At 31.5% G+C, this 20,880-nt stretch overlaps 2 long non-coding RNA genes and 1 pseudogene across 2 annotated transcripts; all 3 read right to left on the bottom strand.

The window, feature by feature from the left end:
- Positions 1 to 5,335: 5,335 nt before the first annotated feature.
- Positions 5,336 to 9,055, bottom strand: LOC115953612. The gene is made up of 2 exons (XR_004083754.1): positions 8,686 to 9,055; positions 5,336 to 5,600 (listed from the first exon to the last, which is right to left on the bottom strand). It is a non-coding gene; the product is annotated as an uncharacterized LOC115953612 (long non-coding RNA).
- A 6,778-nt stretch (positions 9,056 to 15,833) lies between these two features.
- On the bottom strand, positions 15,834 to 17,313 carry LOC115953719. The gene is made up of 3 exons (XR_004083780.1): positions 17,157 to 17,313; positions 16,501 to 16,575; positions 15,834 to 15,987 (listed from the first exon to the last, which is right to left on the bottom strand). It is a non-coding gene; the product is annotated as an uncharacterized LOC115953719 (long non-coding RNA).
- A 1,978-nt stretch (positions 17,314 to 19,291) lies between these two features.
- On the bottom strand, positions 19,292 to 19,928 carry LOC115952413 (annotated as a pseudogene).
- Positions 19,929 to 20,880: the final 952 nt, after the last annotated feature.

Here is a 20,880-nt window from a genome sequence, read left to right as displayed (position 1 = left end):
ATGAAGCCGTACATGGCAGCATGAGCGCGAACCAAACCTTTTTTTTTTTTAACCTTTTACTAAAGCAAGAGTGGTATGTGATGCCCAAATTTCAAAATACTTTTCCTATAAATTGTGGGTTATTCCTTCATGTTTATGCAGCAAGATTGCTATCTAATGTGGCGCACTTTGTCAGAGTTTTCTTATGATTCGAACCTAGCTAGTACATAGTTCGCATCAACATATCTATGACAAATCGTGCTTCAAACAAAATAATTAAGAACATATGTGATACACGTAAAAGACTCTTTACCTACCCAGCAAGCATGGTATACACTGTTGCTATAGATCTGTTGTCAATGTGATACACGAGAGATTATTTGCAGGCATTGCCGCCCATGGAAGGAAAGTTTATTTTCCGTACAATAGTGAAGTATGCAAACTAAATTGAAATGAAAAAGAAAATTTCTGAGATTTTTTTTTTACTCAAGCAAAAAAAAAAAAAAAAATGTAAACTAATTTGGTAAAACAAAAAATCAACAGGTGACTAAATCCCTCCAACTCCTTGGGGAGATTTGGATTTCCTTATCACCGATGCCTTATTGTTTTATCTCAAGGGTGGTTTCATTGAACTTGATAACTGTCATGACATATTTCCATTGATCAATGTTTATTTTATATGATTTGGTTTTAACCAAAAAAACAGTTTTCGTTTAATTAAGATTTCGTTTTAACCCCCCAAAAAAAAAAAAATTTGTTGTCATTTTATTATAAATTATGATTGGCGTGCTTTTGAGGGAGAATTATGATATGCCTGTACTTCTTTGGTTTTTTGTTTTTGTGATTCGTTCAGGTTGGGGTGAAATTAGTTGGGGGATCAGGTTCTAGAGTCATTATATATATTGTAAATAAAAAGATCTAAAAATTGTATGATAGGTGTAAAAGGCTGGATTTCCTCACATAACTAAAGAGATTTTTCATTCGGTGCTGTGGGTATTTCTAGTATCACATAAAAAGGTATAACTATTCTACGTAATAGACTATGATTGATTGTCTATCACTTTAATATAAACTTGCTACTTTTTCTTCATCACTCACAGTCTGTCACATGAAAACTTGTGACAAAAATTGTAATTTTTTACGTCATCCTAAAATTTTTATGGAGCTGCAACTTCTTTACCTACTTGACAAAATGATAGCAAGTTACAGATTCTGTATCAGTAGGACATGAGCTTCTATTACTATGAAATTCAAAAATGAAGTAGTCAGTTGGTGGGATTACCATTATTCTTTTTGTAGTGCCAAATCTTGTATGTGTTCCTATAATATAAGAAAATGAATAAATCTATTTTTCGAGTTTTGGGGAGTGGAAACACACAAGAAATCTTAAATGGAAGAATTTGATTCAAGTGCTCTACGTTGTCATTAGTGCCAAGATCTCGCAGCTGCAGGAGACAAACTCTACCATCGAAGGCACAGTAGTGACGTGGACTTTATGGGTTTTTTTATTAAATAATAATAAATAAATAAAAACTAAATAACCTGGCATGTCATTTTTTTTTTTTTAAGTTCTTGACGTGATATCATTATTATAGGATTTTTTAAATGGATTATTAAGATTATATAATCTTAATCATTTATTATAAAATGAAAGACAAAATTATTCTCAGTCAAAACCATTTATTATAAAATTTCAAAATTAAACGAACTCTATGTTATAGAATTCAATGCGATGAGAAATTATTCCCCAAAAGCATGTCATAAAAAAAGCAATTTTTAGTAAAAAGATAGAAATTAAAAAAATTATTTATTATATTGATGAACAAAACAAGCCACCCACACGACTTACCCTAGTTGACATGTGGTGCAAATGCATAGAATGGGATTATATCCCACATAACACACACTTCCTCTTGTGCCCAATTGGGGCAAATATAGGTGCCAAGACCAACACATGTCTTACCCTAGCCAACATTATGTATGTGTTTGGATTCGAATTATAAGTAGATGCGTTTGCGTTTTCTGACTTTTTTTTTTTTTTTTTTTTTTCAGCCGCATTATTTGAAAAAGTCAACCATGAACAGTGCACCCGTGCACTGTTTACGAACCCACAAATTCCACTTTTCAACAATTTTTTCATTAAAAATGGGTCTCACGATACTATTTACACATTTAAAAATTATTTTGCTACAATGTTTTCAGTTTCAGCAAAAATAAGCTCAATTCAAACGGACCATATATCTTACATGAGTAATGTTATATTTAAAAATTTTCATGACAATTTCACAACAAATCCTAAACAAAAATTTGTTATTAATGGGTAACTTAACACACACATTATTGATTTATTTAGCAAAATGTACAATGTTAATTAATGAAACTATGATAGCAATAAGAAAGTTTCAATTTATTTTTAAATGTTCTAGACATAACTAGCTAGTAGTTTTATTCCTAGCTTAATTGATATGTTCATTCAACATAAGGTATATTTGCTTTAGGTTATATTTAAAGGAAAATACTAACGAATGTCTTTAGGATAATGGTAAACAATTCATTTAAAGAAAGCTTTTATAAAAAATAAAAAATAAAAAAATTAATGTTTTAACAACTTTTTAAATTTCTCATAAAAGTGATGTCAAAACATTTCTCAAATAGATGCATTACCCATATTCAAATAAGAGCCAAATAAATTTGTCAAGCTATATAAAGTTTCCGGGTAGTAAATACTAGGTAGGAAAGCAAAATTAAAATATTCAATTGCCTTGTTACTACTATGGCCAGAAGAGAAGCCGGTGAAACAAGCAGCGGCATCTCCGAGGACCCGGAGCTGAAGTCAAGGATTAAATCAGTATTGGACGCAAAAAGAAATGTGAAGCCACCCCAAACACCTAAGATACAAAAGGTTATATCCGTGCTTCGAGGTCACAAGGATTTCCAAAAGCACTATGAGCCAAGAGCGATATCAATCGGTCCTATCCATCATGGTGATAAGAAGTACGAGCTAGGAGAGAAGCACAAGCTTATGATGACAAATGAGTTCGTCAATGGCAGCGCAGAGAAGATAAACGATTTGTACAAGAAGGTTGGGGAGAAGATCATGGAACTGAGGGCATGCTACATCGGGAAGGCAAACAAGAAGTTTGAAGATGATAAGGCCCTCGCTTGGCTGATGTTGGTGGACGGCTGCGCGACACTACAATACATATACTGCGCAGAAAAAAACAAGTTCAAAGACCTGGATATAAAACCCGACTGTGTAGCCTTTACGCAATTGGATTTGTTTTTGATTGAGAACCAGCTTCCCAATTGTCTGCTCAAATGGTTGATGAACTGGAATGGGAATGAAAGCACGTTGGAGGGATTGATTAAAAGTTACATTGATAAGCAGGCGATATTAACACTACCAAAGGATCAGTTATCAGTTTTCCTGAAACTATGCCCAAGTTCATTATCGTGGAATCTCGCTTAGAGACAGAAACTGCAACCAGAGGAAGAGGATCACTCATCAATTAATTCATCGTCACGGTATCTCTCAATTGATAGTTCTAGAGATGTAGATCCCATCCATCTTCTTGATCGTCTGAGGACACGTCTCTTGGGTAAGTAAAAAAAAAACAATGGAGCGAAATCAGAAATGCATACTTCGCAATCCTATCGCAATGTTCAGGAGCTTCGAGCAGCAAGTATTCATGTGGAACGCAGTAAAGAGAAAGGTAGTTGTTTGAGTGACATATCTTTTACTGCACTCGGTTGTTTGGGACACTTTTGGCTTCCTCCAATAATTGTGGATGACTCAACAAGGCCAAAGTTCTTGAACTTGATAGCCTACGAGATGTGTCTAGATTTTGTAAAATGACTTTGGGATCACCTCTTACATATCCTTCCTTGATTCACTAATCACTACAAGAAAAACGGGCTACTGCGGCGGGCCGTCCCGTCAGTTATGCAGTGCCACTATAGGTCGATTGCGGCGGTCACAGAAAGCACCGCTATAGATGTACCTTTTAGCGGCGGGTGAAGGTTTATTGCGGCGGGCATAAAACTGCCGCCATACATGTTCAGAATTCGTGGCATTGACTTTTAGCGGCGGGGTCATGCCCGCCGCTATAGGTTTTTTTTTTTGTTTTTATCAGTGGCTTTCAAAACCGATGTTTGCATCAAATATATTATTCAGACATGTTACAAAGAACCTGTAATATTTTTAACTCTACTAACACAATACCACAAATGTGAATTCTAAAATAAATAAATGAAAATACATGAAAAGATAGGATTCATAATGAGAAAATCTGCCTAAAGATGAGTGGCCTTATTAATGAAAAGATAAGGGAGAGTCACTTGACATGGTTTAGTCATATTCTATAAAGAGCAATTAATGCACCGGCAAAATAAGGTAAAGGATTACCAAAAATAGCATTAGTAGAAGTAGTAAAAAAGAACATGTCAATTAAGAAAATAATAAGAAGTATGATTTCAGTTTACAAATAGAATAGAATGGTGGAAAAGAATACTTGTGACAGATTCTAACAAACTGTTACAGATCTAAAGCCAAACCCAAAAAATTTAGGATTAGGGCTTTGGTTGTTGTTGTTGTTGTAATCATTTAGAATTCCAACCATTTCAAGCAGCCCAAGACTGGTTTAGGCAACAAAAGAAATTACCTTGAGGAAAGAAGGGAAAAGAAACTTCAGATTTTAAGCTTGTCCAATACTTTTGGTCTCACTTTCAAAGGTGGAGATAAGAGATTTTATTCATGGGTGTTGGAGTTACAGAGTGTTTTGACTGAAAAATGAATTATGGGTATTATATTAAACGTGCATAGCATATTACATACTCAAACAAAGTTAAAATGTAGCCATTTGTACCTAGAATCGGCCACATTCAAAAGAAAGACTTGGCTCAATTATGAAACCAAACTGAGAGTGAGAGTTAAACAATCTGACTTACAAACAAGGTAGAGAAAAAGGCAACAAAGCTTGAAACTTCACGCCAATGACAAACACATCAATGATCTTTAACAATTTTGTCTATATGGAAACAATATGTAAATATTTTTGTTCTTAAATTTAAAAGAGACAATTGTCAATTCTTTTTTTTATTAGCCATTTACTCGTGCACCCATGAGTCTCGATCTCACAATCTCATCCTTCACCTTATTCTTATACCATTTGAGCTAGAGTTAATTGGAGACAATTGTCATTTCCCAAGTAAAATACAAAGGACATGTATAGTTTCAACAATACAACCAGATACCGATAATAATAAACAACAGAAAATTTTTTTGCTAGTCATACATAAGCCTTTTTATTTACATTTATCATAAAATGAGCAGTGATGTCCCACACAGAAAAACATATGGAACAGCAGAAACTGAAGCTTCATAAATCTCAATTGCATTATAATTATAGTTTGTTCCTTTAGCTAACAACAAAACATTTTCACCAGACTTTATTTTGGAAAACAACAGAAAAGTACTCATTACCTATGTAGGTATCCGAATAACAATTAGTAGTTCTCACAAGAGTAAAGAGCCAACAGCAGCGTCTCATACATTGGTAGTCCCATCCTCAGATGCAGCACTTCCAATGTATTCCCATCCTCAGATGCAGCACTTCCTCCATCTACAAAAAAAAGAACAGGAGTTAATTTTAGTTCCCTTGTGAGAAAATATAATATGGTAAAGAATAGCTGTAAGCAAGTATTCAGCAATAAATGTTATAACAGTTAGGCACACCTTCACCACCTGCTGGAGCATAGGGAGTTCAAGTTTTTCCCCAACAATGTCAAAAACTCTCCTATTTTTTAAAAATGACACTTATTCCCTTGTGATTATTACTTTTATTTTATTTTATTTTTTCTAAATTTTCTTATCATATAACCAACCCAGTTACTGAACAATCTTTTAGAAGTCATTGTTTGATGTGGTGCATTTGGTAGGAGAGAAACAACCGGTGTTTTGAAGACTCTGAAAAGACAATAGCCAACTTATAACTTTTCTTCCTTAAAACACTATTAGATTGGATATCTATCTTAGGAAGTCATTCTATTTTTCCGGTTTATGATTTGATGGATGCTTGCAATTTGCATATTTGATTGTTTTGGTCCCTTGCAATATACTTCCTGTAACCATACCGCAACACATGGCATTAACATTGTAACTTAAGTGGAGATGCTTGTGTGTGTACTGTAACAAGTAACCAAACTATGCCAGGCAATAAATTAGTTATCATCTCATGGTTAAGATATAAGTGGGTACTATAAAAACAAAAATAAAAAATTTGTTGGTACTATAGAATATGAGCTAGGAAAACACTTTATTATACTAATCTGAAAAGCATGAAGTAGGAAAACACCGATAAGCATTAAACATAATACTAAGGTTTGACATCTAGCAATCATATCTTTATCTTGGTTAAAGATAATTGAAGTAATGCACATTTACAAAACAATTTCAAGTTTAGTTATTAGCTAACCAAAAAGATTAGGCAGGACTTTAGTAGACAAACTTCCACCACTTTATTTGGAATAAAAACAAATTGGGCTATACATGGATATTGATAATCGAAAATAAAAATAAAAATAAAAAAGAAGGAAGAAGCTTTGAAGTGCATATAATCAAGAATTAGAATGGTGGTCTTTTTGAGAACACAAGTGGTATGCGAAGTACAAATTTGATCCCTACCACCAAAGTTCTTTAAATACGTTACACTCATTTGGTAACCAAGCTGATAAAATGTTTTACCAAAAATATTTTACATATAAAATATTTTATAGTTGAAAATATTTTACTTCGAAACAAAGAAAGCGTATGTAGAAAACATTATTCAAGAGTTTTATATTTTAGTGCTATGTGGCATAAACATGCTAGCAACTGTTGCCAATTTATTTAATTTTTTAGACATGTTATACCCGTTTAGTAATCATGTTAATAAATATAAAATGGATTTCTTTCTTTTTTTTCTTTTTTTTTAGAAAGCTAATAAAATGGATTTAGGAATGAGAAAGAATGAAGAATACATTATAAAAGTGTTTTATACTTTGAGCTATTTATCATAAAAAGAAATAGCAAGTGTTAAGAATTTTCATACTTGAATATAAATAATTCGATTAAGGATAAAATTTAAGTACAATTCCTTAGATTATCTAACTAAATTAAAGCATAAAATATATATATATATATATATCTTTCCGAAAGATAATTAAATTTAATGAATCCATGTATTGAATTTAATTAAGAAAACTGAGGTTTGCTCTCTAATTTTTGTATCAACTTTTTAATATACCCAATAACTAACATATTGTTTAGTTTAAATTGATTTTCCCAAAACATAACTTCAAGACAAAAAGCATTATGACAAATGGTTAAAGACAATTGGAATTTAAATTTTAAAAAATTATATAAAAATTAAAAAAATTAAAAAAAAAACCCCTACACTATACTTATTGATTTTCCCCAAAACACATAGTAAATCTTTGAAACTCCTATACATAAACATAGTTTGCTAATTTTGTATAGAAAAATCACTACACTATTTTAGAGATTGAAAAAAAAAAGTATATATATATATATATATATCTTTTTACGATGTTTTCAAAATAAACTACCAAAGATAAAGATGAATACTACTCACAATATCAGATTAAGATGAATACTGTAAGGACACAATTTTTAACGACCCAAGGATGGGCTCGTATGTAAAGGGGCCCGAACAATACGATTTGTAGAGAGTGGGCTTGGAAAGGCTGGACCTTGGTCGTTGGGCCCCACAAATACTATTCACAATATCAGATTAAGATGAATACCACTATATTTCAATGTTTATTTAAATGCATATTAGTTACAAAATTCAATCCTCACTTCACTATGCCTAAAAAACTCTAATGCATCCTAATCCTACAAATAACCGAGTACATGAAAAGCTTCTTTTTGAATTAGCATCTCCTATTAGGTCTCAACAATGGGATACCTGTAGTTCATATATATAAATAATAAATAAATAAAAAACAATGGGATACCTGTCAACATTCTTTAAATGCGGCAGCTTATGCCATTTGTTATTTTCTTATTTTGTTGATGCAATGATTTGTATAGTAGCTATCATGATGCCAATCTCCAATGCTACAACATGAGAAACACTATCGAGTAAGATTCAAATAACAATTTTCAGAATTATAATCGTATTTAGAAAAGTTCTTATTTTTTACTAGATCAATGTTTAATTATAGCATAAGTTTGCAAACAATCCATCATACTTAGAAACTGATATTTAAAGTTTTTTATTCTTAACCTTTTATTTATATTCATGGAAGAATGTTACCGATAAAAAGTTAAAACACTTAAAATACATGTTTAAAATCATAGTGAAATTCCAATCAGCCAAACCCTTCCATAGACTTTATAAAAAAAAACATGCTATATAAGTGGACATCGTTTACATCACTATTACGTATGTTGTCTTACGAACATGGTTTCAAATCCTATTATCCCCAAAAAGATTTTTTTTTTTTTTTTTTAAGCTATACAATTTGTCACATAAAGAAAAAATAGATTGAAAGATTTTTTTAAAAAAAAATCCCATATCCAAATGATACGCACAATTTTCTCCCCAAAAAAAAATTTATACACACAAGCATATATGTATAAACATCCCGGATCCAAATTACACAAAACATAAAAAATATGTATATAAATATATGAAAGTAAACCTGGAGTAGGCAGATCTCATTCCTAGTAGATCGGGATAGAAATTTAGATTTCCAACTGCAAAATCGCCGATTAATAATCGTACTCCCCATCAAATCCAAGCAATCACCACGAGATCGACACAAACCCACCCACGGCCCCTGAAATCCATAGATCGGAGAGGAAAAAAAAAAAAAACCAACGGCCACCCACAAACCCTCATCACTGAGGAAATCGGAGAGGGCATATTGAAAGCCATAGCCGCCGCCCAACTACGTCGCCGGTGAGTGGATGTGGTGGTTGGCTATAGTTGGGAGAAAGAATGGGGGTGATGAAGAGAGAGATGGTGAAGAGGTAAGAGAGAGGCATGAAACTTAGAGAGAAGAAAAGAAAAGAAAAGAAAAGAATGAGGGTGAGGCGGCTGAAGTGAGAAACGTAGAGATTAGGGTTTTTTTTTTTTTTTTTTTAAGTTAATGTATAAACGATGTAGTTTTATGTTATAAAGAGAAAAAAAATTATATGGGTTTAGTAGGGTTCGAACTTGGGCAACACATTATTCCGCGCATGTCTTACCACTAAATTAGTTGTACTCCTCATTGAATATTTTCTACATAATAATATTTAATACACTAGAATTATGCCCGATTTATAACTTAATAAAAAAATTATATATAAATTTAAAAATATATTTTTTATAATAGAATATAATTTAATAATAAATAAAATATAAATTTTTAAAAATTATGGCAAGTTTTAAATTTTTAGAAGCTCTTTGTAGTAAAATTTTAATTTGTTTATATATGGCAATTAAAAATCTTTCCATTATACTTGCTAACAAATTTCTTGCATATATAACCAAAAATAAATTTCATAAATTACAAAAATAAAGTATCTAGATTGCAATGTATATGTAAATTTTACCTATAAATTACCAGTCATAGCATTTTTAACATTGTCATAAGTAAGGAAATAATTAGCATAATCAATTAAAAACAACAAATCAAAAAATAATATCAATAATTAAGATGAATTGCATTATCTAAATTTTTTTAATAAAAAATCATAGAATTTAAGTAATAATTGAATTACGTTAATAGAAAAATAGGAACACAATAAAATAAAATAAAAAAGATAGCTCTTCTCACATACATCTCCTAATTTCATATTGTAGATGAGTTCCATCCCAAATAGATTTGGTGATAAAATTTCTTGTATATATGACCGAACTAAATATTCCATAAATTACAAAAAAATAAAATAAAAATAAATATTTCATAAATAGTAATATTTAATCTTTAATACATAAATATTTTATAAATAGTAATATTTAATATTTTCATGATTAATAAGATTGAATATAATACTACAAAAACTCATCTTTTATGCGTTATTTTAAACTACAAAAACTTGAATTTAAATAATTAATTGATGACATGGCTATTAATCTTGGATCACCTTGATATTTTGTAAGTACGAAAAATATATGAAGATAATGTAATCTAATGGTAGATTTATCAAAATTCACATTGACTTAAGAAATATAGGACTGGGTTCAAGTTACACTTGATGTAACTCTAAAAAATGTTACACCATCCAATAACTTATTGTTGAATTCATATTTTGAAAATCCAACCGATGGATCACATTTTCTATATGTTCTTAACATGCATGCCAATTTTTGTGCCAATCGGATGTAATTTACCATTTGATCTTTAAACTCATCTTTTATGCGTTATTTTAAACTACAAAAACTTGAATTTAAATAATTGATTGATGACATGGCTATTAATCTTGGATCACCTTGATATTTTGTAAGCATGAAAAATATATGAAGATAATGTAATCTAACAGTAAATTTGTCAAAATTCACATTGACTTAAGAAATATAGGACTAGGTTCAAGTTACATTTGATGTAACTCTAAAAAATGTTACACCATCCAATAACTTATTGTTGAATTCATATTTTGAAAATCCAACAGATGGATTACATTTTCTATATGTTCTTAACATGCAAGCCAATTTTTATTCCAATCGGATGTAATTTACCATTTGATCTTTAAACTCATCTTTTATGCGTTATTTTAAACTACAAAAACTTGAATTTAAACAATTAATTGATGACATGGCTATTAATCTTAGATCACCTTGATTTTTTTTAGCATGAAAAATATATGAAGATAATGTAATCTAACAGTAGATTTGTCAAAATTCACATCGACTTAAGAAATATAGGGCTGAGTTCAAGTTACACTTGATGTAACTCTATAAAATGTTACACAAACCAATAACTTATTTTTGAATTCATATTTTAAAAATCCAACCGATGGATCACATTTTCTATATGTTCTTAACGTGCATACCAATTTTCATGTCAATCGGATGTAATTTACCATTTGATCTTTAAACTCTTTTTATGCGTTATTTTAAACTACAAAAATTTGAATTTAAACAATTGATTGATGACATAGCTCTTAATCTTTGATCACCATGAAATTTTGTAAGCAAGAACAATATATGAAGATAATGTAATCCAACGGTAGATTTGTCAAAATTCACATTGAATTAAGAAATATAGGGTTAGGTTCAAGTTACACTTGTTGTAACTCTAAAAAATATTACACCAACCAATAACTTATTGTTGAATTTATATTTTGCAAATCCAACCGCTGGATCACATTTTCTATATGTTCTTAACGTGCATGTCAATTTTCATGCCAATTGGATGTAATTTACCATTTAATCTTTAAACTCTTTTTATGCGTTATTTTAAACTACAAAAATTTGAATTTAAACAATTGATTGATGACATGGCTCTTAATCTTTGATCACCATGAAATTTTGTAAGCAAGAAAAATATATGAAGATAATGTAATCCAATGGTAGATTTGTCAAAATTTACATTGAATTAAGAAATATATGGTTAGATTCAAGTTACATTTGCTGTAACTCTAAAAAATATTACACCAACTAATAACTTATTATTGAGTTCATATTTTGCAAATCCAACCGTTGGATCACATTTTCTATATGTTCTTAACGTGCATGCCAATTTTCATGCCAATTGGATGTAATTTACCATTTGATCTTTAAACTCTTTTTATGCGTTATTTTAAACTACAAAAACTTGAATTTAAACAATTAATTGGTGACATGGCTATTAATCTTTGATCACCATGAAATTTTTTAAGCATGAAAAATATATGAAGATAATGTAATCTAACGGTAGATTTATCAAAATTCACATCAAATTAAGAAATATAAGGTTGGGTTCAAGTTACACTGGATGTAACTCTAAAAAATGTCACACCAACCAATAACTTATTGTTGAATTCATATTTTGAAAATCCAACCATTGGATCCCATTTTCTATATGTTTTTAACATGCATGCCAATTTTCTTGCCAATCGGATGTAATTTACCCTTTAATCTTTAAACTCATCTTTTATGCGTTATTTTAAACTACGAAAACTTGAATTTAAACAATTAATTGATGACATAGCTATAAATCTCTGATCACATTGAAATTTTGTAAGCATGAAAAATATATGAAGATAATGTAATCTAACGGTAGATTTGTCAAAATTCACATCGAATTAAGAAATATAGGGTTGGGTTCAAGTTACACTTGATGTAACTCTAAAAAATGTCACACCAATCAATAACTTATTGTTGAATTCATATTTTGAAAATCCAACCGTTGGATCCCATTTTCTATATGTTTTTAACATGCATGCCAATTTTCTTGCCAATCGGATGTAATTTACCCTTTAATCTTTAAACTCATCTTTTATGCGTTATTTTAAACTACGAAAACTTGAATTTAAACAATTAATTAATGACATAACTATAAATCTCTGATCACATTGAAATTTTGTAAGCATGAAAAATATATGAAGATAATGTAATCTAACGGTAGATTTGTCAAAATTCACATCGAATTAAGAAATATAGGGTTGGGTTCAAGTTACACTTGATGTAACTCTAAAAAAATGTCACACCAACCAATAACTTATTGTTGAATTTATATTTTTAAAATCCAACCGTTGGATCATATTTTATATATGTTTTTAACATGTATGCCAATTTTCTTGCCAATTGGATGTAATTTACCCTTTGATTTTTAAACTCATCTTTTATGCGTTATTTTAAACTACGAAAACTTGAATTTAAACAATTGATTGATGACATGACTATTAATCTTTGATCACCTTGAAATTTTTTAAGCATGAAAAATATATGAAGATAATGTAATCTAACGGTAGATTTGTCAAAATTCACATCAAATTAAGAAATATAGGGTTGGGTTCAAGTTACACTTGATGTAACTCTAAAAAATGTTACACCAACCAATAACTTATTGTTGAATTCACATTTTGAAAATTTAACCGTTGGATCACATTTTCTATTTTTTCTTAACATGCATGCCAATTTTCATGCCAATCGGGTGTAATTTGTCATTTGATATTTAAACTCATCTTTCATGCGTTATTTTAAATTACAATAACTTGAATTTAAATAATTGATTGATGACATGACTATTAATCTTTGATCACCTTGAAATTTTGTATGCTTGAAAAATATATGAAGATAATATAATCTAACAGTAGATTTGTCAAAATTCACATTGATTTAAGAAATATAGGGTTGGGTTTAAGTTATACTTGATGTAACTCTAAAAAATATTACACCAACTAATAACTTATTGTTGAATTTATATTTTTAAAATCCAACCGTTGGATCACATTTTATATTTGTTCTTAACATGCATGCCAATTTTCATGCCTATGGGGTGTAATTTACTATTTGATCTTTAAACTCATCTTTTATGCGTTATTTTAAATTACAAAAACTTGAATTTAAATAATTGATTGATGATATAACTATTAATCTTTGATCACCTTGAAATTTTGTATGCGTAAAAAATATATGTAGATAATGTAATCTAACGGTAGATTTGTCAAAATTCACATCGAATTAAGAAATATAGCGTTGGGTTCAAGTTACACTTGATGTAACTCTAAAAAATGTTACACCAACCAATAACTTATTGTTGAATTCATATTTTGAAAATCCAACCATTTGATCACATTTTCTATATGTTCTTAACATGCATGCCAATTTTCATGCCAATCGGGTGTAATTTACCATTTGATCTTTAAAGTCATCTTTTATGCGTTATTTTAAATTACAAAAACTTGAATTTAAACAATTGATTGATGACATGACTAATAATTTTTGATCACCTTCAAATTTATGAAGATAATGTAATCTAACGGTAGATTTGTGAAAATTCACATCGAATTAAGAAATATAGCGTTGGGTTTAAGTTACACTTGATGTAACTCTAAAAAATGTTACACCAACCAATAACTTATTGTTGAATTCATATTTTGAAAATCCAACAGTTGGATCACATTTTCTATTTGTTTTTAACATGTATGCCAATTTTCATGCCAATCGGGTGTAATTTACCATTTGATCTTTAAACTCATCTTTTATGCGTTATTTTAAATTACAAAAACTTAAATTTAAATAATTAATTGATGACATGACTATTAATCTTTGATCACCTTGAATTTTTGTATGCATGAAAAATATATGAAGATAATGTTATCTAACGATAAATTTTTCAAAATTCACATCGAATTAAGAAATATATCGTTGAGTTCTAGTTACACTTGATGTAACTCTAAAAAATGTTACACCAATCAATAACTTATTGTTGAATTCAAATTTTGAAAATCCAACCGTTGGATCACATTTTCTATATGTTCTTAACATGCATGCCAATTTTCATGCCAATCGGGTGTAATTTACTATTTGATCTTTAAATGGGAAGACGAAAAAATAGAGGGAAATTTAAATGTCTATTGCGGCGGTCCAACCCGCCGCAAAAAGGAGTACATATTGCTCTAAGCTGAATGCCACTAAAACAGGTCTATTACGGCGGGTTATTGGCCCGCCGCTGTAGTATGCCGCAAAATACCAGAGCTATTGCGGCGGGCATATAGAACGCCGCAATAGATCTCATGTATAGCGGCGGGCCAAAAAAGCGCCGCAATAGGCGACATATAGCGGCGGTTTTTGCACCCGCCGCAATTGCTCAGTTTTCTTGTAGTGAATCGATGAAGCTAACGATGTTAAGATGCTAAGGAAAGCAGGAATACTCCATAATTGCCTTGGCAGTGATGAAGAAGTGGTTCAAGTCTTCAATGAAATAGGCACCGACTTTGTCACGCCCCAAACCCAAAGGAGTCCAAAGCATGAGAAATACATCCCAAAGGTATCTGTAGATTTTTTTTCCTTTATGGAAAACCAAATTATAGGAGATATTTGTTTTCCTTTCATTTTCACAGGATAAGAATATATAACCATAAATCTCCACATTACAAGTCAGAACTCTATAATAAACTTACAAACAATAACTAAAAATCATGTTCCTCCCCATAATACAAGAATATATTACAAAACTCTGATTAAATTATACAAAGTCACAATCTTATCAAGAATAAGGACCTTAACATTGAGTTTAGGCCTACCACACCAAAGGCTAACAAACCTCAAGCGACCCACCTCCAATAGAATTAATTAAGGTCTCATTGAACATAGCAAAATCAAGTCACCAACTATTTACAACAAAAGTCTCCAAATTTAACATTACCTCTAATCATCACCAAAGAAGTAAGCTCCATACCCAAGATATAGCTAGTAAATCTAAAAAACTGTTAAAGGTTGGGATGAATTAACGCCCAGTAAGCAGCATAATTAATGGGGGTGGGGGAAATGCAAGTTTCATGATAATGAACAGTTTACAAAACATGTTTTATTTTGGGAAATTGCTAACTAAATACTGCAGACCATTTTCAATAATAATGTAACAAGAATGATTAAATGATGAAACACAAAGTTTCTCAAAATAATTCATGAAACTATATATTATAATCTGTGAGCAACAACAATATAATTTCCAAAGCTATAATATTTAACATACGGTAATTTATCACAAATATACCATACTACCACATAGACCGGTCAGGGGATCCACCCATTCACAAATGGCATGATATTGTCCTCTCTGGTATGCAGACTCTTGGCCCCATGGACAGCAACCTCACCCATACCCTCAAGGTTTTTTTTTCCCCCCATGGGCAGCAGAGAGAGCGCATCAAATAGGACCTCTCTTGCATGTGGTCTCTTGGCCCCATGGGTAGCAGCCTCACCCACACACAATCAAGGAACCTCTTCCCTCCATGGACAACAGGAAAGAATGCGTCATCCAAAGTGAAAGGGCACTAACCTGAATTTGATTCCGTTGTCACAAAGTCTACGAAAACCAAATCGGGTGATCACCGGGAAATCACACATGACATGGTGTCAAAACCACATAAAGCTCACAGGTATACATTTCCTTTCAAATACATAGTTTATAACCAGATAGTTTCAAAAAAACCTTAAATAATCTAACTTCCACAAAGTTTGTAAGGTTTTCAACTTCATTTTTGTCAAAAGATTTTTTTAACAATTTCCCACATAACAAGACAAGATAAGCATCTTTAAATTTTCTAATATACCATAACATTCAAGATTTCCTTATCAAAAATTAAATAAAAGATACTCATTTTTCCATATCAACAATTCATGCATTTCCCCAAATGCAATACCAAATATGATGCATTTCCATATATAATCATATATATATATATATATATATTAAGGTTACGACACAATAGTTTTTAGGAAAATACAGTTTCTATAGGTAGTTTCCAAAAGCGTGTCTAACCCAAAAACATTTATATAACATGGTCATTTTTCAAAATCCCATTAAAAAGCATCTTACCTTGCAACCCGCAAAAAGCCTAATCCTCCAAGCTCTAGAGGAGATTAGCTAGAATCTCAACAATATCAAGCAAAACTAACACAATAAGCATAACGTTTAAAATTGTATCTAGCTACAATTTAGAAATTGTCAAATAAGCACTTAATTAGGCAAGTCTAATATTTAACCTCATCAATAACATATTCCTCTTCCAAAGTTTCTCAACAAATTAATTCACAAGATATAAACTCCAATTTATAAAGTTAACCCATTTAATATCATCTTCAACATTATGACTAGCTTTCATAAAAATTACACTACATCAATAAGAGAACCAGGAAAGCAAAATCAAAATATCCTCCAAGACAAGAAATTTAGAACTTCAACTAACTCCAAATTAACCTAATAGAAATGGAAAAATTGGATTTACCAATCATCACATGTTATAACTCAAAATACCTAAATTTTCCACCATACATAAACCTTAAGTAGTCGTCATTAGCACAAACCATATACCCACCCATCAAATAATTCCACCAATACAAAATTCATACATAAAAACACATAAATATCACTTACAATACTCATAAATCACATGAGTATCATTATTAAAACTTAGATAAAAAATAACCTCAAACAAAAGTGCAAAACCTACCAAAAAGATGAGAAATTTTTACCTTAAAAAAAGGATGTGAAGGTGTTATGGGTTTTCAAGAATTTTTCGGTAATCTTGCCGGAAAATTATGGTAGAAATGGTGGTGTGGAAGTGCCGGTGGAGAAGATGAGTGTAGAGAGGAGTGTATGAAAAAAAAAAAAGTGAAGTGAATGAGCCGGCCAAAGAGAGAAAATGAATAGTGTGAAAATGAGTGGTTGAGAATGATTGATAGTGGGGTTAGGTGAGGCACGTGAAATCCCAAAAAATCTGATCTTGACCTTTTTTTTTTTTTTTTTTGGTCTGATTAACTGGGACCGGACGTTACAGACTTGGTACCTAACAGCGAAATATATGGGGATATCAAATCAAAAATTGAAAAACACTACAAGAACGTATTTATGACCTGGTTGGCTCAATTCTGTCACGAACATTTCAGCAGCCCCTGGACGTTCATGACTTTTGTTGGCGCATTGTTGGCACTTGTGCTCACTATCATTCAGCCTAAATATACTGTCAACTCTCCCCCAGGACCCTGCGATAACTTCTGCAAGAATTTCACATGAAACTTAACATCGACAAGGTAAAATTTTATCTGCTGTTTTCTTTTCAAGTGTGTCTAGCTAGCTGAGAATTACGTAGTTCCTAGTAGTTCTCTAGGCTCTCACATAAGGATAAGTCCCACAAATTAGTCGTATCATGGAGTCAATCCCTACGTGAGAGTCTAAAATACTGCTCCAAGACTGCTTAAGTATTACCCATTTAAGATGACTTTCTCCAAATAATAAGGCCAAAGATCGTCCCAAAGCCACATATATTATTAATTTGTTTAACTTGGTATTGAAGTTTTCTTGTAATAAGAGAGGGTGATTGTACTGGCTAAGTTTGCTGCAATGTGTTTGGATTGGAAATAATATTAAGCGTTTGTGCGTGATGTGCATGTGTTTAAGTGTCAATGTATTGAAGTTTTCTTGCAATAAGTGAGGGTGATTGTACTGTCTAATTTGATGCAATGTGTTTGGGTTGGAAATAAAAGTAAGAGTTTGTGCGTGATGTGCATGTCTTTAAGTGTTACTAGTGTCTTATCAAAAAAAAAAAAAGTAACGTATTAGTGTATAACCCGTGCATGTATAACTAAGTTTTACTCTGTTTTTCTCTCTTGGATATATAGATGGCCTTACTTTTTTTATTGGCTTTTTTTATAGTTTATTTATATCAATTCTTTGTCTTTTGCACAATATTAACTCACTTAGAACAAAAATTAAAAAAACTTAAATAAGATACGCGGCGCAAAATTAGACAACAATTAGAATCCAATTTAGACCTCAAAGTTCACTAGAATCAAGCTAAAAAATCTCCAAAAACCTCAACAAACCACAAATTAGTGAAGCTCTATGGATTCAAGCCTCTAAAACCCTAAAGAACTTCCACCACAAACTTTCAAAGACAAAGAACACACGAAGAATGTGAAGAACAAAAGATTTCTAACAAGCTCATAACTAGAGATTCATTGAATTCTGTTTCAAAGATCTTTGATCTATTCTTCAGCCAAATTGAAGTATATTTGGTATTCGAATCAAAATCACATTATCACAATTCCAATCAACAAATCTTTCAAAAAGATCGAATCAAAGGATCACACTTTTGTAATTACAGAGAATTGTATCACACATTCATCAATACAAATTCGCATTTGTGAAACTGTTTTACTCGTTCGATTTATTTCAAACTAGAAATTTAACCGTTCCCCAAGCCTATTAAGCCCAATGGCTTCTTTTTTTCTTTTTTCTTTTTTCTTTTTTAAGACAACTGAACGAAGTATATTAGTAGATCAAACTTATTATCCAGAAGAAATGTTGAATTATTTCAATTAAAAATCCAAATATGTATTTTTTTAATTTCTGAAAATGTAAGCCCTCCATACAGGCTCGATGCAAAGAGGCAAAACAAATGAATTGGAAGTGGTTAAGGAAATTATATGTATTGGCTTGATTCCAGTGCTATTATTGCTAACATAATCTAACAAGGTTTTCTTTGAACCAAAATAAACAAATAAATAAATAAATAATATTCTGGCAGGTTTCAATCGGCATATCAGAACTCTTCCTCTTATAACAAAATGAGTAGCCAAAAGAGAAAAGGCCAATGAAAATAACCTTACTAGATTTGAATGACACAACGCTCATCTTCTTCAATGCTTTTTCACTTTTATGCCCAGGTGCCTTAATCTAGCCACCATTCTTTCCTTGATATCTTTTGAAGGCACTCTAGGCAGAGCAACTAGGGAAGTTTCCTAAACAAATTAATATCATGTCAGAGGAAAAGGGAATTGCATATAGAAAAGTGGGGATCCTACAATTTCTCTCTTTCAGCTCCACATTGTTGTTCAGATTTGAATCTCTCTGGTCCATGAAAACCATTTTGCCTACATCAAATGGGTGTTCTTCAACCTCAGCCGAAATCCCATAAGCCACTCTGTAACCAGGATTATCGGGCTTGTCATACTGAACAAGGCATCTAGAAAAGCCAGTCACAACAAGAACCATGGCAGCCTGAACTATGAAACTATCATTGCAAATCAACAAAGATTTAGGCTCCTCATGAATAACCTTTATAACTTTAGCTTGGTGAAACTTGACACCATTTTATATGCATTTTTGCAGTATTTTTTACTTCAGCTGCTTCTGAATAACACTTCCACAAAGTTCCATCGAGGTCCTTCTCTGACAGATCATCAATAAACACAGCAGCTCCAGTCTCCAGAACAGGTAGTTGCAAGGCAATCAAGCAAGTCCATGCACTCCTAACCATGTGCTAGGCTAGAGTACATGAAGTTCACACAATGATTTACACAATATGAACTTGTGTGTGGCATTCTAACAAATAGTTTGTGCGCAATACTGAATTAAAGCAATTTCAAGAGAACTGGATAATGTAATTTGAGTGTTGTACTTGTGTCATATATGTATTGTACTCGTGTCTTATGAGTAACGTCGTACAGATTGTTTAATGACATAATTTTTCAAAAATTACTTGTGTCACTGTGTCATGTCCATACTTAACTTGTGTCCATATTTGTGCTTTCTAGGGCAGAACACACAAACAATATGAACAAGTATGGAAGCACCAAAGCCCTACTTCAAGATTCTGTTCATCACACATGCGTGAAAATAAGAGGTCATGAATTTGGAAACCTAATAAAAAAATCACCAACAATGATAGGCCAAGAATGTATTGACCCCTTATGATGAATTAACCAATTAATTAGCCAAGTTAATTAATTAATCTGATTAACGTGCAATAGGCATGATAGCACAAACAAATCACCATCTAAGTTAATATGCAGCAGAAAATAAAGTTGACACAGTGATTTGTTTACGAATAGGAAAAACCTCCAAGGCAAAATCCCACCGTATGATTTTAAGGTCACCACTCTCGAGAATTCACTATTATCACAAAAAGCGGTTACAAGTAAAGGAATCTCAGTACCTTATACCAACCTACAGTTGAACCCTTACCCCAATACCCAATTGGACTTGTTCTGTAGTGACAATCTCTCATTTTCAATGCACAGCTCCCAGTACGTGATTAACCAATCGATGCATGGATCCAAGTACGTGACTAACCACCAACTTGAGAAGGATGTTAGCTGTAAAGTTTTTTAGTTCATCAACACGATGAAGATCACGAAAATTCTTGATTACAAAACCCTACGACGTACAAACGCAGCAAATTCTTCAAGAGAAAGA

The sequence above is a fragment of the Quercus lobata genome, chromosome 7, assembly GCF_001633185.2.
Source record: "Quercus lobata isolate SW786 chromosome 7, ValleyOak3.0 Primary Assembly, whole genome shotgun sequence".
Lineage (NCBI taxonomy): Eukaryota > Viridiplantae > Streptophyta > Magnoliopsida > Fagales > Fagaceae > Quercus > Quercus lobata.
This window is presented reverse-complemented; position numbering and strand designations above follow the sequence as displayed.